Source organism: Scylla paramamosain, chromosome 12, assembly GCF_035594125.1.
Source record: "Scylla paramamosain isolate STU-SP2022 chromosome 12, ASM3559412v1, whole genome shotgun sequence".
In the NCBI taxonomy this organism is placed as follows: domain Eukaryota; kingdom Metazoa; phylum Arthropoda; class Malacostraca; order Decapoda; family Portunidae; genus Scylla; species Scylla paramamosain.
The window spans coordinates 27,751,304-27,778,951 of record NC_087162.1 but is presented as its reverse complement, the minus strand read 5'-3'; the positions used below and the strand labels follow the sequence as shown (position 1 = coordinate 27,778,951).

The 27,648-nt window shown below is 41.1% G+C and overlaps 1 long non-coding RNA gene across 2 annotated transcripts in view; it reads right to left on the bottom strand.

Annotated features, from left to right (window-relative positions):
* Positions 1-27,648, bottom strand: part of LOC135105475 (uncharacterized) — a 106,002-nt gene that overhangs the window by 47,171 nt on the left and 31,183 nt on the right. For both annotated transcript variants that reach the window (XR_010270862.1, XR_010270861.1), the window contains exon 3: positions 13,182-13,208. This is a non-coding gene — a long non-coding RNA (uncharacterized LOC135105475). The remainder of the gene's footprint in view (positions 1-13,181; positions 13,209-27,648) is intronic.

The window sequence follows — 27,648 nt, the reverse complement described above, 5'->3', positions numbered from 1 at the left end:
TGTGTGTGTGTGTGTATGTGTGTGCGCGCGCGCGCACGTGTCCATTGTTTATTTAATCATTTATTCACTTTCCTCTTTCTTTATTTATTTCTTGCCTTCTTTCTTTATTTATTTACTTGACCAACAACTGTATTCAGTAAGACGACATTATACTTCTGCAAAGAACTGTAGATAAGAGCATATTAATCTAGTTTTTTTTGCACGCCTGTTATGTACATAAACAAAATTAAGTGACTGTTTAAAAAAAAATACCCTTCACTAGTCTCAAGGGGAGATATTGAAGTGTGCTAAGGGGTATGATGGTGTAAAGAGATGTTAAAGAACTGTTAAAGTGCCCTAGGGGGTAAAACAAGGGTTAAGCTTCATTTTCAAGTTGACCAATACTGACCAGGGGATTCACGACGAAAGGTTATTTATAAAGCATTCTTCCGCGACACACCGCTGCCTACACGATGGTCTTCCCGCTCAAAGGTTAATCCCCGTGCATTTCCCGTCCTTAGCGAGAGCCCACGAGTTTCACCAGTGTGACGTAACGTGGGAGTAGCTACAACAATATTAAAATTTACAACAGTGGAAAATTTATCGTTTGCATTCTTTCAAAGCGAGATTTATGTACGAACAGCAGAAAATTCCCACTGATATCGTCCTCATAGAATTTCCACTCACCAATAATAAAATCTCGCTTCATAAAACATTTCACACACCACACAAAAGCCAATAGCTGATTTTTAACACAGCCAGTATTGGTGTTGGTGTAAAATCAACCCCGAACACATTTCACCACTTCATAGCGCGGCCTGCAGCTCTCGCCACTCAGAAAAGGGCCAAGATCTGTCATCGCAGCAAATCGTGTAACACTGACTAACTGGATCGTCTGTTATCCCTCAACCAGCGCCGGCCCTTTGTCGCGCGCCTCTCTATAGCAAGACGGGTGAATGTTATCTCACAAACGCCAGGTAAATTTCGTCAGCAGAACAGGTGACCAAACTCAACCTGTGTGAAGAAGAGAGTTGCAGGTGCTTCATTCTGCTTCATTTCTATCTCCAATCTCTCTCTCTCTCTCTCTGGCATTCGTATAATTATTCTAGAATATAAATTAGTGATTAGTATTCATCAGCTTATTCCACAAATACGAGCCCTTTATCCAAATCTTCAAATGTCAAAATAAGTATTGATTCATGATGCCAATAATTCCAGTGCGATATTCTAAAATGCCGTATGGGAATGTACGGGAATGCGAGATATCGAACACAGATTCTCTATTTCCGGTGGTGGTGGCGGCAGATGGTGGCAGCGACAAGAACAACACAGTAATATGCACCAGTAGTAGTAGTAGTAGCAGTAGTAATAATAGTAGTAGTAGTAGTAGTAGTAGTGGTAGTGAAGGTGGTGGTGGTGGTGGTGGTGGTGGTGGTATTAAAAATCACTTGCTATTCAGTGTCGTATTAGTTTAACTGAATATATCCGAGGAAAAATTTTCATGACAATTTTCTGGACGCTCTCTTTTGTGGTCAGGAAACAAGACGCGACACACACTTGACATACCTACCTTCCTTCCTTCCTTCCTTCCTTTCTCGCTTCCTCCCTTCCTTCCTTTCTTCCTTCCTTCCTTCCTGATACAGACAAAATCGCTCGTCAACCTTGAAACTCGACTGGAGAAATATAAGCACTCAGAGAAAAATTTCACAATAACCTATAGACATCAACTGACGGCTCTCATCGTTGAAAACTAAGTAGATGATCAAGATCACCTGTCAGACCCACGCCATCTTGAGCCACAGATGAACGGCCAACGATTTACGAAGATTCAATAATGATGAAAAAACTCTTGCCTTATTTCCCGTTTCCTTATCACGGCGACGTTACGTGTGCTATGCTGAACAAAAGAAAACGAACAGCGGTCTTCAGAAAAAAATCAATATTTGTAGGGGAGGATCAGGTTTCCTTTTCTATTTGTTCCTTCCTAACATCCTCGGACATCAAAACTGGGGCGTGAGCCGTCACAGCAGGAGGCATTATTACGCCGGCAGCTGCACAGGTGAGTCTGGCTGTCCCGAGGCAGTGCGAGTCACGTCAATCCAAGTTTTTGCTCCGACACAGAAGGAATATTGTTTTAGGGAATCTGAACGAAAGACTTATCACTCTGGTCTTCTGATGGAATGACTCGCACTTAAAGCTTATGGTTCTTATCAGAAAGAGAGAGAGAGAGAGAGAGAGAGAGAGAGAGAGAGAGAGAGAGAGAGAGAGAGAGAGAGAGAGAGAGAGAGAGAGAGATTATACGTATCAGTAAGCAGACAGATTGGGCGAGCGAATGGTTGCATGGGTAGGTAGATAAATAGGCTGTAAGACTCCACTGGATATGCTGATATACAGGAATTTTGAAATCATTTAATCACTGCTGCACAAAATTCTACATATTCAACAGTTCGCTGAGTAAGCCACTGCAGTACTATGGTTCTCATTGCATTCTAACGATGAAAGAAGATAAATCACACTGTTATTTATTTGTGAAGATGCTGAGGGATAACAGTTTACGGGGAAAAATGTCTCTGTTATTTGAAGGCTTCGTTAAAATAATGTATGATAAACGTGAGACAAGGAATGCGTTTGTCAAAGTCTGGGAACATGAATTTGATTGCCTTCACCGTAAGAGGGACAAAAGATCCTCACGTGGCGGCGGTGGAGAGACGCACGATCCGCGGCATTATGCAGATCTTGGGAGTAATAAATCTCCTCAAGTAAAAGTCGAGTGGCAAATTCCAAATGCCTGACATACATCTCTGCGACCAATATTTATGGAACTGTAAAGGTGAAGCAGCAGCTGGCGCACACTCGGCACATGCTGGCTCGCATCATCCGGCGGGGGTGTGAGGAACGTAAAGATGCTTGTGTGAAGTTATTTGCTGGGTCTTTTAGTGTGTAGATAATAAAGCTTACCACACACTCCCCGGGATGACGGTAACGTAGCTAAGCATAAACTCGTAAGGCACAACGGGTTTGCTTCAGCGTGTTTGTACGTTTTCTTTTAAAGCCAAGACGGTCCGTGATCCTTAAGACACACTGCACGACACTTGACCTTCAGAACCACCACCACCACCACCACCACTACCACCACCACCACCACCACCACCACAGCAGATGGGCGCAAATGGCACTACAGTGGAATGCTCTCACAACAATGAAATATAAAACCTCTAATTTGGGCTCTGAATTATATGATTCTTCGTTATTTTTCTCTCCATTTTTTTCCTGTATGATTGATCACGCACAATTAATTTAGCGACAGAGAAAACTCTTTTAGTGAAGGTAGTAATATATGATACACAGTCAGAACTCTATCTTTCAGACGCAATACAAGGATAGAACGTTAGTGAAATAGTTAAGAGTGGTATTCTCATATAACTGAAGACTCCCAACCACATGAAGGCACGAAACAAAATTCTTACACAAATTCTAAAAGTTTCATAATCCATTTCCACCCTCCAGTTTTCTTTTTTAATTTCAAGCACACAAAAGAGGAAGGGGTACTATTTTTATTATTTTCTAAGCCACCCATACCACTAATAATACTATTATTTTCCCTGCCAGCCTTGCCAATAATATAATTTTTCCTTGGCAACCCTCCCATTATTTTCCTTGCCAATCCTATCAGTAATACCATAATTTTCCCTTCCTGCCCTATCAGTAATACCATTATTTTCCTTGCCAGCCTGCCAGTAATACCATTATTTACACCCTGTTCTCATTACCGAATACCGCACGCCGTGGTGAGGCCCTGACGACACGGACCTTAACTGTGTGCCCACGCCTAACTCACCTGACGCACACCACACCGACACAGACCACTACATGATACACCACACTTGACATACACCGTACCTGACACAGACCACACCTGACGAAGACCATACTTGATAATCACCACACTGATATACACCTCACTTGATACAAACTACATCAAACACACACGAGACACCTGAAACACACGTTTAACACACATCATATCTAACACACACATACACACACACACACACACACACACACACATGCAAACATACACACACACACAGACACATACAAACACACACACACATATACTCATACATACACACACATACACACACACACACACCTGGGAACGCAGGCCGTGCTCATCCCACCAAAGGCAACACATGTATTACGTAATCCCTCATGGTTAATTGAACGCATTATCACATTACTGGTGCACGAGTATTATAATTCCGCACCACTTTTTCTTTATTACTAAATGAACATTCGGCAAAGCGAGTCAATGCTCTGAGGATGAAGGCCGGAACTTATACTGCATTGCTTATGGTAATGTATTGCTCAACACCCTCTGTCTGCTTATAACAATAGTACTTGTTTATTCATGCGAGTAATGCTGGATCGTTTTCATGAGTGAATATTAAACTTCAGGTAATAAAGTGCTTCAAACAGTCCACCATTCCTTTTACTGTTAGCCAGATCCTTTGAAGTCACTCCCCTTTTATACTCTTAAACATATGTTCCATTTTATTATTAATTACATGAGACTTCTTAATTAACGTTGGTAACGATAGATTATTTTACTGAGCGAACATGAAATTACAACCACGATAAGGTTTTCAACACTCGACCGTTCCTTTGAAATTATACTCATACTCTCGAAGCTGCACACAAATTTACCACTAATAGCATGGCCGTAATTCATTTTAGTGTTGCCAGATGATTTTACTGACCCAATACCAAACTACACTCACTGTAAGCTTTAAAACACACAAACCATCCCTTTGATATCACCTTTTCGAAATTACACACTCATACTCTTTAGAATTGACGATACTTTTTGTTACAGAAGTCAAAGCTGTCAGTAGGTTAATGTGACGACTGAATGACCGGTAGGAGTAGGTCAGTAGGCACCTCACGAGTGTCCTCCTTCGCCACGAGACGCAGCAGAGAAATAAAAAGGGAGATAACGAAGGGAATGGCAACGACAAGAGTCCGTGCAATGGCCGGCTCAGGTGTGATGTGGCATTGACAGAGGGAGGAATGCTCTCTTTGATCTTCACTTATGTTTTTCTTTCTCTCTCGTTACCTCAGTGAAGGCATCAGCGTGTCAGGTATTACCGCAGCGGGATGATGATGAGAGTGGTGGTGGTGGTGGTGGTAAAGGTGATGATGATGATGATGATAATACTGGTGATAATAATGCCATAATGTATTTCCCTCCGTCCAGATTAGTTTCGCTATTTTTCTACGTCCCCACTTTCCAAATAATAATGATGATGATAATAATGATGATGACAACAACAACAACAACAACAACAACAACAACAACAACAACAACAACAACAACAACAACAATAGCAATAGCAAAAACAACTCACATAACAAAGAAAACAAAAAGACGTAACTCTAATAAGCACATGATAATTTCCACGACACGATAGCAAAACAAATACAAAAACAATTCTGCTCTGGTCATCAGTTCGGTATCAGCGCTTGGTTTTATTCCCGCGTCTCGGCGTGGAAGCATATTAATGGCGGAGACTCACTTTTGAAGCGGGGCCGGATTCAATAAGACGCAATTATTGGCGCATCAATTCCCCGCCGGCACGCTGGAGCTGTAATGAAGCGGGCATCGGGGAGCAGCAGGTGGCCGGCCGCCCCTCTAGCCTTTACATTCACCTGAGCTCCCTCACTCTACTCCTCAGCCAACACACAGCCTTATAGAGGAGCGCTTCATTCTCCTTCACTAAGACATAATTATATTCTAAATCCTCCTTGATATTTAAGAGAAAGCATACTTAACAAGACATTTTATAAGAACATTTTCATTCTCCTTCAGTGGGACATCATCGTAAAGCATTCTTGATATTTAAAATAAAGTACATTTGGCTCAGCTTTACAGAATAGCGTTTGCTTATCCTTCATTGAAACGTGATTGTATTCTGAAACCTCTTTGATATTTAAAAGAAAGCATATTCAACACAGCATTATAGATAACCGTGAATTTGGTTCTCATTCACTAACACGTAGTTGTAAAAAGAGAACTTCCTTGATAATGAAAAGGAAAAATTTTTGTTACTATTTTTGCATTCTCGACAACAGACAACCCTAGAGAAATACGTAAGCTGCTACCGCGCTTCATTATGTCTAATTGTATCCGGAAAACTACATTAACAATTGTACATCATATATATATATATTTTTTTTTTTTTTCGCATTAAAGAGTCTTCCTTTACTTCTCGATCTACAAACAAATCTTGAAGAATAACTGATGATTATACTTCTTACTTTCATGAAATGGCCTTTTCCTCAAGTTTTTGCCCCTCTTCTCGATTACCAAAGAACTCTGGATAAGCCACGGATACCTAAAGAACATGTCAAGGTATTAAACGTAAAGCATTAAGAAACATTAGATCCATAAAACTAAAACGCATTACCAAACCCGTAAGTAAAAACAAATAAACGTATCCCAACTCACCAATGAATATATATAAGTTAATTTGCCCCTTTCTTACAATAACGTGTTCCTCGACTTTCATTTCTCCCTCTTCTTTTTCTTCTAGGCCAACAAACAATCCAGCTGCCATCCTTACTGCATCTCAAATATGCCTCATGTCCTCCACAACAATGAAAAATAGAGTACATTCTACCTTTTTTGCAATAACGTGTTTCTCATCTGACTTTCCTTCATCTGGTCGGCCAATACACAACCCCAAGCTTCACTGACATACCCCAACACATCACCGATAATGAAAAATCTAATAAAGTGTTTTTCAACTTTTTTTTTTCTCTTTTCTCTGTCAATAAGCAATCTCTTACATTTTTCTTACATCACAAACACATCCGAGGAAACACTCACTAATGAAAAAAGATGGTGCACTGTGCCCCTCTTGCAATAACATGCTTCTCAATTTATTTATTTTTTCTCTTGTTATTCACCTACAGCAATAAACAACCAACCCTCCAACACTTAACCGATATATCACTAACACATCCCAAGACATCTTCAATAATAATAATAAAAAAAAAATAGTAGATTCTACCTTCCTTGCAATAATACATTCCTCAACTTATTTTCCCTCTTCTTCCTCCTCTGGGGCCAACAAAACCAACCCTCTTAAACTTCACTGATGCACCACAGTCGTATCACAAACACTCTTAACAACAGGAATAAGATACAGTACAACCTACCTTTCTTGCATTATCATGTTCCTAAACTTATTTCCCGTGAAGAATTTTCCGTTCTTACTCGATTCATATCCCCCCCTACTGGACGGAGATGCTGTTGCTGCTGCTGCTGCTTCCCCTCACCCTATTGGCATTAAGGAAACTTACTGCCATCTTGCCCTCGCTCCCCTCACCGATAAATTTTCTCGCCGTCTCGACACACCTAAGACGATTTTGATATTACACCGAAATTATCTACCCGAGGATCCTGCTGCTCCATCTAAAGACCGGGAGGGATGGGGAGGGATTGAGGGAATGACGGAGGGAAGGTCGGAGGAACAGGGACGGACTGGGGAAGGTACAGGAGGATGGAAGACTGTGTTGAGAGAGAATGAGGAAGGGAGAGTATTAGAACACTGATGGAGGTGTGTTGAACAGGCCGTACTGGGAAGGGAGCAAATCTTAGCGGAGAATGAGGGAGAGTATTGGAAGAGAGTGAAAGGAGAGATGTGTTGGGAGCGTAGAGGTGAGGGAAGGGAGGCATGAGGTGAGGGAGTGGAGTGTCAGGTGCGGCAGGCATAAGTGATGGAGATTAGCATGGTGAAGTCTAGGGATTTGTAAGTAGGTAGTGTGTGGGTGACGGGGAACGTTGCTCAGGGGGAAACGGAAAACAGTACATACATGGTCAGACGTTGAGTAATCTGCTACACTTACAATGTATTTAGCGCTTTCCCTTCACTCTTAAGTCCTTCGATCAGTTGTGAATCCACTAGTTGTCAGGCTTACTAAGGGGAACCAACAAAGATGAATTAAGATTGAGAAAAAGAAAAAAAAAAGTTAAAAACAGTGAAAATGAATGTGTTATTTTACTCAACCACTGACCATAAGTGTGCAAGACGTAGAAAACAGGCTATGAGGAGTAAAGGGGCGAAACCCAAACACAAAGGAACACCAAGGTAGGACAAAAACTAGAAGATATATTAACCTTTAAGAGATCGTTTGTGATAAGCTACGGAATCTGCTTTAATATAAAAGATATAGGGCAGTAAAGACAAGGAGGTGAAAAACTTTACGTAAACTCCTGAGGGTGAAATATAATGCCCGGATATCTAAAGAGCATGATATTAAAAAAAAAAAAAAACGAAAAGAGACGTCCATAAAACTAAAATGAATAACCTAATCAGTAAGTAAAAACAAATACTAAAAAGAAATTTAAAAAGAACAGTTTTTCATTACTAAGGAAAAAAATAAAATAAATTAAACAAGATCGACATAAAAAGCACTTGACCCAGAAATGACTGCTTTAAAAATCCCTGGACACCATAAAGGGGAGACGATGTTTGGCATGCAGGAAAAAATAGTCTCGCTCCGGTATTCACCTTTCTTTCCCCCATCAATAAATAACACTAAAACTTTCTCGGGTACTGATTAAAACAACTGCACCACGTTATTTGTTGTAAAATCCCCCCCCTGTTCACTTTTTCTTTACATTCCCACCTGTTCTGCCCCGCGTCTGAGTGACTGAGTAATGGCGTGGGGGGACACAAGAAGAAAAATATTGCAGTGAGGGAGAAAAAAGAGAGAGTCGCGGGGATGAAGATTTATTGTTCTTCAATCTTACTTCACCTCTCAATTTATACCGACAACTGGCCACAAGGGAGGCAACTTGTCTTAACTCTCACTACTTTGCCTCCTCATTCTTAACAAAATGGTTCGATGCAACTTTATTTTAGCTCGACAATTCTGAAAGGAAACAGTGATAGCATGATAGATAATTGAGTAGTTAAACATTTTTCATCGGCTATAGTTTTGGTTAATGAAATCATGCAGGGTTAGTTAGTTTGTTATTCCTCTAACAAATCCTTACCATCCTCTAACACAACCACATCCCCATCACTAAATCCACAACACATCCACACAGTATTCCGTCCTCAAGTTTTCATTGGTAAAAAGTTTATGTAGCCATCCACAACTCCGTCTAAAGCAAAAAGTTTCTAAATCTCAAATATCCACAACCATTTTGCTCTAACTTTACATGACTCATCGATATTTCCACTGATTTCCCCTAACATATTCCCATTTTCTCATCCTTATGAATAGATCCAAACCCCACTCTTGTAATTCTCGATATCACCTCACATCTTCGTTCCACTAACTTCAGCTTATCCCCTAACACTGCCACATTCTCATTTCATTCACTCGCCCTAACATATCCCTATTCCATTTTTCCTACCTCTCCCTGATATATTCACGTCCCCACTTCTCTAGCTCCAACAAAATCCCATTTCTACTTTTACAAATCCACATTCAATATTCCTCTAACAAATCCACACCATCCATCCCTCTAACACATCCACATCCCCATCACTAAATCCACAACACATCCACACAGTATTCCGTCCTCCGTTTTCTGACTAGCTCCACATCGCTCCACCAAGATTTAATTTCATATCATCTTTAACGATAAGCCTTAATCATAGGTAATAAAAAGGGGCGGAAATACCCCGCTTCCCCCCTGCAACACCACCACCACCACCACCACCTACCTGTACCTCCCACCTGTATCAGCTCAGCGAAACTTTACCGTCACGCATACCATTATTACAGTACTGTAATCCCTGGAACTGCCGCCTGGTCACAAAATGCTTAACAGGACAAAGGGAGAACGCCATTAGAGTAATCATTACAAATTCCGCTCTAGTGACGATACTGTATTACTGCTGCCTCGGTCCTTCTGGCGTTATTGGTAGTGTGGGGGGTAAGGGGAAGAGAGAGAGAGAGAGAGAGAGAGAGAGAGAGAGAGAGAGAGAGAGAGAGAGAGAGAGAGAGAGAGAGAGAGAGAGAGAGAGTGTGTGTGTGTGTGTGCACGCGGATACACTGATAGACGTATGCAAGTATGTAAGTTCATAGATAAATAGGATGACAAATACAGTGATATATGTATAAATATACGTACTATATTATATCTAAGATGAAAAGTAGATAGATAGATAGATAAAGAGACAGATAAACTTAAATACGTATAGACAGATAAATAAAGTAATTAACAGTATTAACTAATGAGTGAATAAATGAATAAGTAAATAAATAAATCAATAAATAAATATACAAATAGATAAATAAACAGCCAAACACATGTATAAATTACTTGCGTATAAAATTTCCTTTAACTATTCACTTGAAATCATTTCCTTTAACTATTCACTTCAATCCATGAACTCAATTTCCAGAAGAAAAAAAAAATGCAAAATATAGGTTTACTCCAATACAGCAATGCTTCTCTCTCCGCCACAAGTGATGCCACACCTGTAATGGGCACCTGTCATATTAACCTCATCATCAATTAAACGCGTCCCTCTTATCAAAAGGTGGCTGGCTTCGCGTAACTCTACACACATCATGAATACGAATCTGAAATCAAATAGTGCAAAATGTGTTGATATAATCATCCGGTGGTTCATAAATGGTCATTGCTATCAAATGGGATGTAGCTGGCAGGTATTCTACCGTTATTGGTGAATCTCTACATACATGGTTTTGTTGTTATCGTTGCGTTCAGATACTGGTGACCTTATTGTACTGAACGTGAAAATTGAAGTGAATAACTACTCATCCGACTGATAGGTGAGGGCAGCGTGACGCTTGTTGCCTCATTTGAGTAAATATAGACGACTGTATTGAGCAAAAATGAAACTATGAACATTTAAAGGTTTGAATTGCTGTACTACTTATTTTCCTGTCACTAGTGTATCTTTCAACATGCAGATTTAACGCAAACACACACACACACACACACACACACACACACACACACACACACACACACATAAATGCAGGATTTTCGACGGAAGTTAAAATCTTTTCGCAAAAACGAAAAAGAAAAAAACATACATGAGTATTTGCTACGCTGCACAAATCTCCCCATGAGTTGGTGAATAGAATCTCTGTGATAAATTGTTGAGTATTCAGCACGAATGCCAATTTGTTCTCTTAGTTGATTAGAGTCGACCTGTGAAAAAAGTGCGACTTGCACCAACATTTTTGAAAATCCTGCAAGCTGCAGTTCAGACCTTAAGGATGATTCTTCTGCATTACTTGGCGAGTCATTCACTTCACTTCTCATGAAAGTGATATTCTTTCACGTAAGACTGAAAGGATATTAAAGATTACGTCTCTCTCTCTCTCTCTCTCTCTCTCTCTCTCTCTCTCTCTCTCTCTCTCTCTCTCTCTCTCTCTCTCTCTGTGTGTGTGTGTGTGTGTGTGTGTATGTGTGTGTGTGTATCTATCTTATATATATATATATATATATATATATATATATATATATATATATATATATATATATATATATATATATATATATATATATATATATATATATATATATATATATATATATATATATATATATATATATATATATATATATATATATATATATATATATATATATATATATATATATATATATATATATATATATATATATATATATATATATATATATATATATATATATATATATATAAACTTCACCGTGGCAGAAAGCTGATATAATAAGGTAAAATATGAACCACCACCGGATGCAGCTACGCTGCCCAGCCCTCCGCACTCAAGCATCCTGGCCAGCAGCCACGCCGTGGTATTTGCACGCTGGATGCCTCTGCCTCGCCGCGTCTGGGGCAGGCACAAGCTACATGGCCGCAGCGGCGCACAACTATTCAAAGCATGAGTTGTGAAAAGGGACTGGGGAGTGCGAGGTAAAGGAAAGGAGAGAGTGTGGTAGTTGGAGCTTTAGAGGTTTACGGGAAAAGGAGAAACAGAGCAAAGAAGATTATGTTGCCCACTACTAAAAAAATGGTGTGCGAAACAAGTAAATATACCGCAGGGTTTCAGAAACCGACACAAAATGTTGCGGCGCTGACCTCAAGGATGAGCCGCATAAAGTTTCGGGGCAGGAAAGTGTTTAATAATATATAACTTTATAACGACTTTATGAGCAAGCAGTTAGGTGAAAGTGGAAAAGAGAAACAGGAAACTGTGAGGCAAAATACATAACATGCTTGGAAATTACAGACAAGCAGAAGATATTGGAAACATTAGTATAAAGAGGGAGGAAGATGCAAGGAACCAGCTGAAGCTTAAGGGAGACAGTGAAGTGGCAGTTAGTCAGGATTTGTGAGAGAGTAAAGAAATGGCTACACCATGATTAGATGTTTGTGCAGGAAGGATGTTGAGCTAAGTGGCAGCGTGGAGGACCGGATGGGAGCGAGGAGAGGGTTGCTTCCACTATCAAGGCAATAGGGACGGACGTGTGAGTGTAGTTACAGAGGCGTTAGCTAAAACAGCGTCCTTGCAGAGGTGAGGAAACGATGCCGAGGGAGGGAGCGAGAAAGGAACATATACAAGCTCTTATTAACAAAACTGGAGAGCATGCCCTTCAGATTACGCAAGGGAAGACATTGCATATTTAACCGCGCAACGTGACGAGACTTAAACACGGCCACCGATGAAGCATCTTTGCAAAAACAAAACTTGGACCTTGAGATTTACACTATTTCAAAACACCAACGTTGCCAAGTAACAAAACGCATGGCAGCTTCATTGTCTTCATCCCGTTTCGCGCGTGCCTCCACTGGCCTTCCATCTCTACGTCATCCTCTCAGTCATCTCTGTTTTCTCGACCCCCTCGCGCGCGTCTCTCGGCCAGAGCAACACCGCTATGCAAATCTTAGGGCGCATTAGCTCAACCCGCTTAAGCCCGGAGGGAGTGTGGGCTTATCTCAAGGGAGGGATGAGAGAGAGAGAGAGAGAGAGAGAGAGAGAGAGAGAGAGAGAGAGAGAGAGAGAGAGAGAGAGAGAGAGAGAGAGAGAGAGAGAGAGAGACTTCCTTCCCACCTCCGCCCTCGGGAGTGGTGGCGTGCCTGCCTTCCACTCCCTCACGTCCGCCGCGGCTTTGGCCAAACGGTGGAGCTAAAAAGAAAAAGTCAAACACAGGTACTTACATGCGACTGACGTGCCCGAGACGCCTTCTGGGGAAAGAAAAAGACGTAATGTTAAAATGTTATACAGATTTTTCTTCAGAGTATAATGTTTGAGTTTTTTTGTGTAAACATTCTACTTTTTATCCGAGTTTTTTCCTTTTTTTCTTTATTTCACGGGGATAAAACACAACGCCACATCACTAATTCTTTGTTTGTTTTTTCTTTTTTTTTTAGATTTTTTAATAAAATAAAAAGTAAAAGTTTGAGTTTGTTTAGTTTGAGAATTTTTAGAGCGTTACTACATTTCATTTTTGGAAAGGAACTGATGGAGTTAAGGAACTGTTGACTAAAAAAAAAAGTACATAAGAGAAAAGGCAAACATTCAGTTATCTTGCACATGGCAGTCCCTGAATGATGTCAGAATCGAATGGAAGATACATAATAACAAAGGACAGTGGTATTAAACGTATATGGAATCCAGATGAAAGAAAAACAAATAAACAAATAAACAAATAAATAAATAAATAAGACTGCACGTCATTTTTTTTGAAAGCGTCATAACGTCAATGCATTAACCTATACTTATAAATGTAAGGCACCCAATTTTTTCTTTAGATGAGTACATTATGTTTAAGTTTATTTTCCTTTTCCATCTAAACCAAGCAATGTTTAGTAATGTCGTTTTCTATCTTTTCATCTCCCTGTCCCCTTCCAATCGATTTCATATATTTCCTATCCCTTCACTCCTGCTCCCGTCCCTCCCTTCACGTGCTCCACGCGGCTCAGATGAATGGCCGCGCGGCAGACTGTTTCACAGTAATGGAACAGTGCCACTGAACATTCACCACACGAATCGCCGCAGGAGAGAGAGAGAGAGAGAGAGAGAGAGAGAGAGAGAGAGAGAGAGAGAGAGAGAGAGAGAGAGAGAGAGAGAGAGAGAGAGAGAAATACACAACACAGATGGAACATGAAGCTACAAACTTGGAAGTGTTATCAACAAACTCTGGTCATTGACAACGGCATAGCGAAAGAGGGAACCTATTGTGGAGGTGCCAAACTTTGACGCCACGGCAGGTACAGAGTGTCGGCGCAGCGAGACATCTGGCTACCTCACGCGCCGCCAGGCTAATGGTCCTTCTGAATAAACATGCCTTCATTTCTATCTCGCATTCATATTTTGATAACCCTACATCTTCTCTTGTCTATACGCGTTCCCTCTCAACAGTGACCTGGGAACCTTAAATAAAAAAAAACAGTTTTTTTTTTATTGTAATTTGTGAGACGCGTTTCGTGGCGACATTATAAGAAACCCTGCGAACTTTTTAACCTGCGTGATGTCCTGGTACTAAATCCAGCTATATTTTTAACTGTTTTTGTGCAAGGAGTCAAAAGAGCACAAAGGTTTTTGGGGAGACTGAAGAGGAAGGTCAGAGGCACGAACTGCCGATCAGAGGGAACACTGCGTGACGGAACAAGGAAGCGCGCGCGCGCACACACACACACACACACACACACACACACACACACACACACACACACACACACACACAGACAAGAAATCTATCTATCTATCTATCTACCTATGTCAGACGAACACGTGGGACTTGAGGGGGATGAGGGGAAGAACAGTCATCGGGGTTTTCTTCTTATACAGATATAAATACAAAGACTAGCTTGTCCTCTACGTTCTCACATCTAGAGATGAGTCTGCTCCCCATCCATCCGGAAAGTGGGTTTAACCAATACTCCCGCATATGATGACGTCGCGTCTTGTCTCTGAAGGAATCCAAATACCTTGCCTTCTGTGTGACATACCTAATTCTGCAGAGACAACTTGTTTTAGCTGTCACATCCAGCTACACTACATTCCTATTGCTACATTCTATCTCCTCCGTTCCTCGCACAGTAATAGGTATTAAAAAGTATACAAGTAAGAACATAACAGTGCTTAATATCAATTTATCTATTTATCTCTCCCTCTCGCACAATAAAGGCCAGGATAAACTCACAACACCCACATGAACACTACGCCAGAGAGAGCTAGAGAGGTGCGACAAGGCCCAGACATTCTCGCCAAACACTAGTACCCAGCTTCCTCCAAGCACCGCCAAAGGAGCAGCTACGCATATATTAAAACCCACGAGATAAAGCCAGCCTGATATTGAGCGTTGATTCTGCTGGAAGAAAAAGGAAGGAAGAGAGAGAAAAAAGGTTTAAAGGCTCATTCAATGTTATCGCGAGGATGAAGTATTAAAACTATTGGAGTCTGTAGGAGGGAAAACATCGGGCAACGGGCAAAGTTATACCCGCACGATGATGAATAATGTATGTTGATCCACTGAGAAAACAAGCCAGCGCCGTCATCTGTAACGCGGCAGGAAACTCACACGTAAGAGCACCAATACATAAAAGGAAATGTGTTGTCTGAGCGTACCCAAGAAGCGGCGCCCATCACCCTCCATCACACCCCATCACCACATCCTCCCCAGCCTCCCATTCAGCCAACGTCCCCATCACCATCCATCACGAGGCATCACACACATCATCACACCTTCACCACCCATCACGCCAGGCTACCTCCCCATAAGCATCCATCACTCCGTCACCACCCATGCCAGCCCATCGCCGCCCGTCACCACTCACTCCCCAGCAAAGGGTATGTGTTATTTAGTGCCGCAACCAGTGACTTACTTCATGGCCACGGTTCCCTTTTCCTTATTATGAGTCTTGCTGGGAGCTGTCGAGTCTGGCAAGTCTAAGAAGATGTATCATGCTTCCATATATGTAATCTTGTATGGGCACGCACACGCACGCACTCATGCAGGGGAGCGCGCGCACCCACCCACACACACACACCTGGTTATAAGTAAAATCCCTCCCAAGATTTATCTCTCATAAATTAAACTTTCCTGTAGAGTAAGCAGATTTACAAAACTAACAGACACTTGAAAATACAGTAAGTCATCAATAACAACAGTAAATTCTCAACATAAGACGAAACGTAAATAAGAAGAAAAACAACAACTACACCCAGCTTTGATCTTAAGGTAAACGCAGACTACAGGCAGAGACACGCTGTTTTTCCGTGGCTCAGATATTTGTTTTGAACATGATGTGAGCCCTCAGGTAAAGCTGCACCCGATGCACCAGCTCATCCCTCCCAGAACCCGGAGAAAATACGTATTCTCTCGGTCTTGATTCCAGCCTTCACGCCAGCTTTGCCGCGGCGGGTGAAGAGCTTCCCGCCACGCCGCGATGCACAGCGAGAGGATGTGAGGCTCAGCAGGATAGAGTGACGGTAATTTCCCAGAAAAAATGCCTAAACTGGTAATGAGCAACTTATCGCAATGAGCTTGGTATGGATATCACTTGGGGTCGTGGTGATGTTGATGTGCGGATACACACACACACACACACACACACACACACACACACACACACACACACACACACACACACACACACACACACACACAGAAAAGATTTAATATTGAAATCGTTGCCGACAAAACAATTAACTCTCCAGAAATTAATAAAAGAAAATGTGTATAAAAAGAGTGTCGCCTAAAGAACATGATTATGCTGTACTTATTAAAAGGACAACACCAAATGTGTATGTGAGAGAGAGAGAGAGAGAGAGAGAGAGAGAGAGAGAGAGAGAGAGAGAGAGAGAGAGAGAGAGAGAGAGAGAGAGAGAGAGAGAGAGAGAGAGAGAAACACACAAGCAAGCACGCACCACCACACAGCACAACAACACGGAGGACAGACGGAAACAGACAGGCGGGCTGACGCAAATGGCGACAAAGAGAGTCACTGAAGGGAGAAGAGGAAGAAGAGGAAATTTAAATCGCCGGAAGAGAGGAGGCGCAAGTGACAAGCGGAGATAATTAAGGTGTCACCCCGGGGCGGCACCATGCAACCCCTCGCCGCCGCCTCCTCGCAGTTCATCAAAGTTTGACGCCCCCAATGCCTCCTTGCACCAGCTTGGGAGTCCCGCTTGATGCCACGTCAGATGTCTTTTTTCTTTCTTTCTTTCTTTTTGTCGCCTTCTGAGACAGTTATGTCCGCTCTTCCTCTCTGCCTGCTTCTCAATGCAAAGTTTCTGGTGTATTGTGGAAGTTTCTGGAGTCACCTTAACAACACAATTTCTATATTAAAGGTTTTGTTTTGCCTTCTCATAAAATTGTATCATCTCTTCCTTCTATGTTCGCCTCTCCAAACAAGGTCTCCGTAATACTTGCCTCCCTGGTCGCATTAATATCAATTATATGACGGTAATGCAAATAATTTCTTCTCACACAGTCGTATCATCAACTCTATGTACGAGTTTTCTCTGTAATATTTGCCTTCGTAGGTCGCAGTAAAATGAATTATGTCAAGCTAATGCACATAATTTCTATGACTATTCTATTCTTTTCACCTTCAAAACAGGAAGGGCTGATAAAGACATTCAATTAACAATATCATATAGCCTTTTAACTCTATTATTTCGTCCCAACACAAGATCCCACTGCGCACTGTACAAGTTTCTGGGTCGCTTTTACCAAAACATCAAATAATTCTAATGCAGATCATTCCCGCCGCTCCTGTTTTTTTTTTTTTTTCCTTTCGAGGTCAAAGCGGCACTTGATACATCCCAGCAATAGTTTCCCATTACGTAATTAGAGCAACGACATGGAGGTGGCGAATGTGCTGAGTGTGTTATGAGGCGGGTATTAAAATTAGGGCAGTAAGATGTTAACGGCAAGTGCTTGACTCATTATTCTGAGATGGCAGGTTAGATGAGCGTGATGGCCTCGATATCACCTAATGGCATTACATCCGCAGTACAATCTCGGTTCATTTCCCCTCGTCAGCAAACCCGTTAACTATGGCGAGGGTATGACGTGTTTCCGGCGATAATATTAAGTGATATTTCAAAACACTGCTGATAAGTTTTTTTATTTTTTTTATTTGCCAGAGACTCACGAGTTCAATGGTAGGAATAAGTTCATGCCACGCAGTTATGATCAGACTCTTTGGTGTCCTTTAAACTATTTCTCCTTGTATCGATGTCTCTAAACTTTTCAGACTCAGTCACTTGTTCCCTTGAAGTTTTAGCCTGCCAGAAAAATATATAAACAAGTCTTGCACGCAACTGAATCCCGCTTGTACCTTTTGTGTCGTGTTCTTCTTTTAAAATATCTCAGTCAGGAGTGTCCCAGTGGTCTCATTTCAATACCCTCCCTCCATACAGCAACACCGTTTTCATAAGAAAGAAAAAAAGAAGACTGACTTCCCTTTCTTGATTTATTTCTTTCTTTTTTTCTCCAGAGTTCTATGAGCTCCCAATAAAATCTCCCTTTCCATTCCATAAATATTATCAATCGATACCATCTTTCTTTAATGCCATCCTTGTCTCCGCAATTTCATATTTACCTTTCTCTCTGACATAAATGGTTTATATGACAAATGGCTGCCGTTCTTCTCTTCAAACAATAATTAATTTAGGTTGTGCCCAAACACTAACGTATTACCACTTATTCTGTTTCAATAATAATTCATCTGAACGTAATTAAATATTTTATTCATTCCCAGGTTCGTGAATGCAACAATTCACTTGAGATGTGACCCTTCCAGGAAGTACTGCTGTAACCCTATAAATCTGCTACAGAAAATCAATTTTCAGATTATTACATTGCTTATGAATGAATCTTGGAAAATCTAGTGGACTGATCGTGACCGAAAATTATTCATCATCCCATCAAGTCCACATCACGTTGCAGAAAATTGTCCATTTCATCAAGCGATCCCAGGCAAACTTCATCATAAAATGTAATAGCGATCCAGTATTCTCTGAAAATACTTAATACTTCAGTTTTTAATACCTGACTGCGTCGCACAGCACGGTCTGCAAAATGCTTTCCTTGCGTCTGCCCTGACTCTACACTTCAGGAACATTGTTCGTCCCTCTATACACTGCTCGTCCTTTATTTCCATCGTTTTGGTGTCAAGGGAACTGACCAAGAATGCAAAAAAAAGGTAGAAAGAGAAGCCCACACTACCTGTCGCTCATGATAATTAGCCAGCATTTTCTTTCATAGGCGTATTGCATGGACCATTCCGTCTGCAAAAGATTGCGCAAGATAAATCAAGTACCATTAATCTCATCCACTCTTCCTCCCCTGTATAGGATAAATCCCGATAGTCTTTCACATTCTATTCATCGATATTACTTCTCTCTCTATAGCCACGATTAATACTCTTTCTTCCTTAGTAACCACACGTCCTCCCATCCATCCCTTCCCGTCACCTCCACAACCACTAATTCATTAAGTGTAGGCAAGCTTCCATTCCATATTCATGTTGGTATTATGAATATCTCTTCCACTACAATTGCTCCTCCCATTAAAAAAAAAAAAAAATACACGCCTTCCAATTCTTCCCTATGCATAAACATCTAGCTTATTATTATTTTTTCTTCATTTTCCTTGTGTTTGTGTTTGGCGTGTGTGTGTGTGTGTGTGTGTGTGTGTGTGTGTGTGTGTGTGTGTGTGTGTGTGTGTGTGTGTGTGTGTGTGTGTGTGTGTGTGTGTGTGTGTGCGGGGAGGAGGATAGGGGAATTGTGTCTGTCCTACTTGCATAACATTATAAAGCATCATTCTTAAACACAAACTTTAATAATATTTCCTCACGATATTATATTTCACTTAATAAACACAAATGATTAATACAAGACTGGTAAAGTTATCCTCCCCCTCAGATATACAAGAGAATAATGTGCCACTGCCCAATCCTTATTTCCTGCGACGCGACCTCGAGTGTCATCAGCGAGGCCAGCGAGCCACTCAGTGCACTAAACTGATGCTACATTTAGAACTGTAGAGCAGCAGTCACCTCCATTTCCCGTCATTGAATTGTCTATTTTCTTGCCTCTAAAAACTAAACGTTACACGAATTACCATCTCTCTCTCTCTCTCTCTCTCTCTTCAGTTGTGACCTTTATTCAATAGATGCCGCCAAAGCAAAATGGACGAGGTGTTGCTGTTCACGTGTATGGATATACAAGACAATATATCACAGTATTTAGGCTCCAAAACAGTGATATATTTGGCCCGTGTTTTGCAGCCTCACGCTAAGCAGATCACGCCCATACTGAACAAGAGGGGAAGTATTGTTACTACTGGTTTTTCATGGTATTGGCAGTCAATTATCTTCACTGATTTATACTTTGTGAGAATATGATGATCAAAGGCGAAGATAATAAAAAAAAAGTTGTGAGCGAGCGGAATATAATACGATGCAGTGACGGTAACTCGCCTAAAATTGTGTAATTCTTCAAAGTTACAAGAAAATTGAGAGGGAAATTAGTAATGAGCTTGAGCCAAAGGCCGTCAGCAGAGGAGCGGAAAAGTGAAAAAAAAAGTAATAATAATAATAATTTATCTAGTGTTGCAGCCACTCCATTTTTCATCGTCAGCATCATTATCATAAAAAATACACGTAAACTTCTATCCTCTTTATCTGTCTATCTATCTACCTGTCTACCAACTCATTTAAACACCAACCTACCTTACCTATCTATAGATCTACCTATCTATCTAACCATCTATTCACATTCGCACATAAACCTGACATCCCATTTCTAGCTAGGCAACCAAAATAAAGCGTCTACACACATATTCTCCCTCCCCCCCACAAACACGCACACGTTCACCAACACTCCCTCTCATCTCAGCCTTTAGGTCTAGACGAGAGAAGCAATCCTGGAGCCTCAGCCAGCCACACTGCGCGAAGGTCACCCTCACATCATAACCTCATATCCTGTAATCTCCGCAGCAGAGGTGGTCCGGCCCACTGCACCATAACAGAACCATTGCCCTTCACGCGCCTGGCCAAACCGTCTGATCTGATTGCATGTGGGAGAGTGTTTAGTGGAGTCTGTCTAGGTTGCGCTTCTGTTCGTCCGTTCACAGCGGTTCTGAATTCATCTCTATCGCATACAGTTGATATTTTAGTTTTTTTTTTTCTCTCTCTCTCTCTCTCTCTCTCTCTCTCTCTCTCTCTCTCTCTCTAGAGCTCCATACAAAATAGATTTATTGCTCAATGGATCCAGCTTCATAAAAAAATGAATTTATACTGAATACGTATATAATTATAAGGGCAACGATCTCTCTCTCTCTCTCTCTCTCTCTCTCTCTCTCTCTCTCTCTCTCTCTCTCTCTCTCTCTCTCTCTCTCTCTCTGTCTCAATAACTCAATATTTACCTCACCTGGCACACTCACATTCTTTCCCATAAAAGCTTTTTACCCAACGCTATCCCTCCGGCAGAGCCCCGCAAACCCCGACACTTGCCCCTCGCCACACTCATGAATTATGGAGCTAAGTTTATGAAGGCAAATGGCGAAGGGGTTAATCATGATGCTCTCTCCCCCTCCCAATCCACGCTGCAGCCTCAATGTAAACACGCGGCGCGGCAGGGCGGCCCTCAGTCAGCTGATCGGAGGTAAACAGAATCAGCTGACGGGTTGGCTTTGGTGGGCGAAGAGGGATGTAGGAAGGCAGATGTTGCAAACGGCGGCGGAGGAAGATAAGGAGAAATGGAGAATTGTTAGTGTTTTTTTCTCAATGAATACCTTTTGATGATGAGGATGAAGATGACGATGCTGAACATACACTGTACATGGATGACAACACGAAGCTTCAAGGTGTAACGCAGTATCATTAGTAACAAGTAATGTACGTTATTCACGAAAAAAAAGTACAAAAGGAAAGAAAAATTTAGAAAACACTATTTTACCTTTACTAGTTTTTCCATCAGGCTACACACGACCACTGCAGAACAAAGGGGCCTCCCAGTGGTCAGGGGGATGGTTGAGCCATTTACTACACCACACTGGCCCGGGGCGTCTTGGTGGACTGCCGGCGGAGATGCCAGCGGGATTACCTTGGTGTAAGATCACAACTCCCCGGTTTACACGCAGTACCTATTCTCCGGTTGATGAATAGGGGCTTCAGTGAGAAAGGGAAACAAGACCTCACGGAATATCCCTGAACAAACAGCAGCTCAAGGAAGGAGAGAAAAGTTGGTTTCCTGGTGCTGGTGAGAAGTGGGAGAGGAAGCCGAGCCTGGTGCTGTCTGACTGACCTGCACAGTACATGCGCTAACCTTTTTGAAAATACTGAACAATGGTGCCGCGTTTTCACCACCGAGATTTCCTGAACCCTGAAGGCTCTACGAGATAGTGCGGCGGATAGCCTCAATTTTTGCCATGCATATTTTACTGTATAAAGCGAGGATATGAATTACTGAATGGTCGGACTTCTGGCGGTTACGGTCCTCCTAAATCACACATGCTAGCGATACGTTTATCTGTACCTGTACTTACGTATTAACGTTTATCTGTTTATTCATTTATACATTTATTCATTTGTTTATTCATTCATGCATAAATCTTCAGCTAGTTTCACGACTGTGCTGTTCATGGCTCGCTGCACACTGCTTTAAATAGCAGCGAGTCAAAAAGTGGCTTTTAAAAGAATACTAAACAGTTTGTATGGATAAAAAAGATAGGAGGAAATAGGATATGCATTTATAAAGGATCTGCCACGTATAAGTCTGATAACTTCTTATGCTATCGCTGCATATTGCCTGAAAGTGGCGAGTCAGTAGGAGCTTTAAAAAGAAAACTGAGCAATTTGTATGGACAAGGAAGATAGGAAGAAACAGGATATGCTTTTACGAAGGATCTGCCACGTGTAAGACTGATAACTTCTTGCTTGCCTTATTTTTTTACACTTTTATGATCTAACCTCACTTTTTTTTTCAGTCTCTTATTTCTTCATGTATAAATTTAAGAAAACATGACACAGTTTTACTCTTCGTTGACTTCCGCAGGCACCTTCAAGCTCTCGGTCGATTTGTCAAAGCACACCATTGTTTATAAGTTACCCGAGAATATTTCCTCTCCTCCAGAAATTCCCCCGTCTCCCCCAAGTCAAAATGGCGCTGGTGAAGAGGAGTTTATGTGATCTTCTATAAATCCCGGACGTTATATCTCTGCTTCCGTAAAGTTGCTGGTGATAACTCTTCGGCAATGGAGCGCCGTGATGATAACAGATAACCGTTAATCCGTTCAGAAGTGTGAGAGGGAAAAAGGAGAGGGAAAAAAAATCTGTAAAGTGGCTGTAGCGAGGCATGTCCTGCTTCTAATGGTAGTGGTAGTGGTGGTGGTGGTGATGGTGGTGGTGGTGGTGGTGATAATGATGATGATAATGACGGATAATAGTGGTAGTGGATAATAATAATGATGACGGTAATAATAATGATAAGGACGGGGAGGAAGAGAAGGAGAAGAAGGGAATAGAGGAGGAGGAGGAGGAGGAGGAGGAGGAGGAGAGGGAAGAGGAGGAGGAGAGGGAAGAGGAGGAGGAGGAGAAGGAGGAGGAGGAAGACGAAAAGGAGGAGGAGGAAGCGATATTGATGGATAGTGGGGATGATAATTGTGGTATGATGATGATTATGATGGTAATGAGAGGGAGGAAGAGGAGGAGGAAGAGGAGCAGGAGAAGGAGGAGGAGGAGGAGAGGGACAAAATATAGTGATTATCGTGGTATGATGATGAGCAACATTCACTAATCACCATCTCATTCAGCGCTTATGAACCAGTGCCTCGACTTCTGCCAAGACTCATCACGTAATGAAAATGAAAGGGATGAAAAGAAACATAAAACCGATAATGTATTGCTAATAGTATTTGTATAAATTTGCACAAACCAATTCATAATCAGTTTCCTTGCAACACACAAAACACACACACACACACACACACACTTATATCCCCTAGCTAGAAAAAAAAAAACCCTCTTTCTCAAACATGAACACAAACACTTTATAGAAATGATTATAAAACTTTTCATTTTTCACGAACCTCGACATTTCCACCATCTTGTCCTCTGTACTAAACAAGATGTGTGTGCGTGTGTGTGTGTGTGTTAATGGAACAGGTGCAGGATGGAAACACGGCATCTATTAGTCGTAGAGAAAGAAAAATCACCCATTGAATCAGGCACTGCTGCCAATCACACACCATTCACACACCGGGGAAATATCTTTGCCTTGACACAATCTCACATCCGAGGTCGCTTCATTAATGCTTATGATTTCCAATAATTCCATTGAGTGTCGTATTAAAAGGGGGAGCGGCCCTGCGTCACCTACTCTCTCCTCTACGTCCTCCCTCTCCGTTCGATCCGTAAATCAAGTAAGGAAAAGAGGAATACTGGTGATATATTACTATTATGTCCCCGCAGCTCATGACGAGGGTGACGAGGAGAGTGGTGGAATATCTGATAATTGTGTGTGTGTGTGTGTGTGTGTGTGTGTGTGTGTGTGTATTTCTAGGTGGATGAGGCACCAGCCACCAATCTCCTTGAGGCTCCCTACAGACTCCCTGCGCCACCGCTGAGCCTGGAGGAACAGGAGTCATGTCGTTGAGAGGCTCACCACTAGTAAGGATAAATACATTGATAGAATGAATGCACGAATGAAACAAACAGATAAATAAGAGCAAGATGAAATAGATGAAAACATACAGAAGAAGAAAACATGTCGATTTTGATCATCGAGGAGTATATTGTAAACAATGATCTTAACAGTATTGTTGGTATAGTTATTTTTACAGATATATGTTTGTTGTGACATTATTTTTGTATCTTATAAAAACTGAAAAGTAAATCAAGCTATCGTGTTATACAGGTTGGTGTGTGTGTCTCTGCCATCTGTATGAAGTAACTGTAAAAGTATAATTCTTAGAATTTTTGTACGTGTTTCCTTAAGCTATGATCTTTTACAAAAAAATATAACTATTAATTAATTATACGAGGACCATTTTTACGAGTCGTTCACAAAACCTCCGCTAACAAGAAGCAAGACTGAACAAAGGGGAAAAATGAATGCAAACATTTCGTTCTAAAAGAGAGAAGGTAAACAAAACGTTTATCATCATGACAGTAACATGATATTTGACTTTTACCTTTTTTTTTTTTTTGTGTGTGTGTGTGTGGGTCTGTGTGTCCCAGTTAAAACTATATACTGAAAAGAACGTGTATTATTAAAGTGACAAGTGAAGTACAGGTTGTAGCATCATCATTACCCTTCCCATCATCACCATCCTCATCATCATTATCATCCTCATCATTTCATTTACCGTCTCATATATTTCCTCGCGGGGCTGGGCGGCTTATGAGTATTCTAAGCATTTGTCTGGAGCAAAGGGCTTCCTCCTTCAGATAGTCTTCTCTGGCGGGAAGTGGGTTTAATTTTGAGATAACCTTTCCCTGGCGACCAAGCTTGTAGGAAATGTTGAAGGCGTTATAGACGTAAAAGGTAAAAAGGGAGGTGTACTGCGTAAATAAATAGTTGTAAGGGTATAGTAGTAGGGAGTGTTAAAGTATAGTAATGGTGATAACTATAAGAGTATAGATGTGAGGAGTGTAGCACCAGTGTGTGTTAAGGTTTAGTAGTTATGGTAAGTGTAGGGGCGCTGATGTACTAGTGTAGTAGTAGTAGTGAGTGTCACTGTGCATCAGTAAGCGTGGTAAAGGTGTAGAAGCTGCATTAGTGAGAGTGTGGAAAGTGTTCAGTATCTGAATGTCAAGAAGACAGGAATGAAAAAGTGCAAGTATGAGAGTGTAATTGAAATGTGAAAATGTGAAAGCTGCAGCTGTGAGAGTGTAAAGGCTGGGAACATTTCTGTGAGGAGGATGTGAGCATGAAAGAGTTTGTACCGCACGGAGACCAACAACAAACACTCCTAAGTCACGCTGAGTCCAAAGGGATGCTGTCTGTACCCAACACAAACACCAGTAACATATGAACCCTACTCTTTATGCTCCCCCACGCGATATAAAAATGCATAATATATGTGCTATAAAATACGCATAATATTTTGAAAGAGTATTATATTTTCCCATAAAAAAGATCGTAATCAAGTCCACAATTGTTGGTGATATTACAGAACAAAATAGCATCGTTACTGTGCCTGCTATAATACTGAATAAATGTTACTGGCTTATATGAGTTAATAGTTTGGGTTATGTAGTAGGATATCATGACTTGCGTAACAAATAATAAGTATGCCTAATGTGACTACGTACGGCTTATGAAAGGATGGTTTATTTAAGTAGCAAGAGTCTTTAAGTGATAGATAATACAGCTTGAGTAACATATTAATAGTCATTTTAGTAAGAGTTCGTGCAGCTTCTGTTAGCAATAGTGTGTCTTATGAACCAAGAATATTGAAACTTAAAGGGAAGCTACAAGATGCCAGCGGGCGTATACGTGGCTGCCAGATCATCCAACCAGTTAACAGAATAGTTTATGTAGGTAATAGCATGAACATTTGTAGTGAGAATGTGGTGACGATTCTCATAATATCTTCTACTTGCGTTCTTGTTTATTCTAATTTATTCATTTATTCACTTGGAATAATAACACACGTTCGATTGTTCTTCTAATTCGTTCCATGTCAGTTCATTAATTCGTATCTAAATAATTCCATGTCATTCTATATTAAATTAATTGCATATTACACCATTGCATACTTGGTCTAATGAATCTAAGCTAATTAATATGGATGATAATTAATATATTAAGGTATTTGGGTCAAGAACGAGAAAAGATGAATGGAATATTCAGTAATCCGGTTGTTAGTGTTGAGTCATTAGGGTGCTTTAAAAGAAGATTAGACAATTTTATGAATGAAACTGATAGATAGAAATGGGTAGATATATTTCGTACAAGAACTGCCACGTGTAGGCCTGATGGCTTCTCCCAGCTTTCCTTATTTTATGTTCCTACGTTCATAAAAAGAAAACGAGAAGCGCACGAAAATGAACGAGAAGAAAAAAAAAAGATCAAGATTAAGAACAAGAACACGAAGAACAACATGAAAGGAATATGAACTATTAAAACAAGAACAAAGACAAGAAAGAACAAGAAAGATAACAAAGGATGATTACACAACAATAACAGTTCTTGACACTTCCAAATATCCGATTACCTTCCTTACATTACACGCGGCGCAATAACTTCCCACCTCACACAAGCACTTCATTTGGCCTTGAGACTTGAGAGCTCACTAACATCAATACAAGCACCGAGGAGAGAGAGAGAGAGAGAGAGAGAGAGAGAGAGAGAGAGAGAGAGAGAGAGAGAGAGAGAGAGAGAGAGAGAGAGAAGAGAAGAAAAAAAACTAATAAACGGTGACTACAAACGTACCACAAAATACACCTCTCGCACTGTACAGAATGGTCCTTCCTAATTATGTTAGTGCTGGCAATGAATAACTGTAATTAACGTCGTGTGGCAATTTTATGATCCAAGTATCCTATTTGCGAGGAGACTAAGACGGCGGTAGGGGTGCGTCAAGAGTAATCGCCTCGGAGGGAAGGAAATGATGCAACACTGCGGGCGGGAAAGAGATCGCAGGAAGGAGAGGAAGGAAAG